Genomic DNA, 995 nt, shown 5'->3' with positions numbered 1-995 from the left:
TCTCTCTCTCTCTCTCTCTCTCTCTCTCTCTCTCTCTCTCTCTCTCTCTCTCTCTCTCTCTCTCTCTCTCTCTCTCTCTCTGTCTCTCTGTGTTTCTCTGTGTTAGTAGTCCTTGGCATGTATTATTCTCAGCAGCTTTAGGAGCTATTGGCCTGTCCTGGATGCTCCTCTGATGTAGACATGCATCTTCCTCACTGTCAAGATCTGTTCTGTCTCGTACAGAGGCTGCGTGACGGTTGTTGGATAGGTGTGACTGAGAGTGTGTTATTTCCCTTCCCCTTAGTGCCTGTCTGTCATTGGCTCTTTCTCTCTCTCTGTTATACTCATGTCTGCTTTCAGTAGTGTATGCTCTCTCTCTCTCTCTCCCCCTCTCTCTCTCTCCTATGAGCCCTCCTCTTTCCGTCTCACACTCAACAGATGCATGCTCACCTCCAAATACAGAGCCCAATATTTCAGTTGACTCTCAGCCAAGGAAACACAAAGAAAAAGACTAAAACATATGCAATACTGTCGTCCATGCAGCTACAATATAACATTAGATTGTCTGCATTATTTAGTCTTAAAAGGGATGGCACAACACACACACACACACACACACACACACACACAGTCTGTCATCTTTTTTTCTAAGCCAGACACAGTTTGCAGTATTTACCCCCTGAGCAGTGATTGGCCTCTACGGCCCCCACTGTGGAGGTGTGAGAGAGATCATTGTGGTCTGACCCCAGATAGAGGATCAATCTTGACCACTGATAGTCAACAATTGATTTCCTCTGCCTCCCCAGTGGCAGCCACCGTGAATTAAAGAAACCCTATTTCAACCATCCATCAATCTATCCACACCATGCAACAAAAGGTAAAAACTATCACATCCATCCATGTATATGACCTCTAGATGATGACACATTCTTAAAACAGGGGTGATTTAGCCTACAGGTATGGCAGATTTCATGTGAACCCTTAAACTTTGAATTTGTTTGTCTTTCATAGCATTT

The 995-nt window shown here is 44.5% G+C and overlaps 1 protein-coding gene across 1 annotated transcript in view; it reads left to right on the top strand.

The window, feature by feature from the left end:
- Window positions 1-995, top strand: part of LOC114549817 (UPF0577 protein KIAA1324-like) — a 63,881-nt gene that overhangs the window by 38,801 nt on the left and 24,085 nt on the right. The window lies entirely within an intron of this gene.

The sequence above is a fragment of the Perca flavescens genome, chromosome 23 (assembly GCF_004354835.1).
Source record: "Perca flavescens isolate YP-PL-M2 chromosome 23, PFLA_1.0, whole genome shotgun sequence".
NCBI classification, from domain to species: Eukaryota; Metazoa; Chordata; class Actinopteri; order Perciformes; family Percidae; genus Perca; species Perca flavescens.
This window is presented reverse-complemented; position numbering and strand designations above follow the sequence as displayed.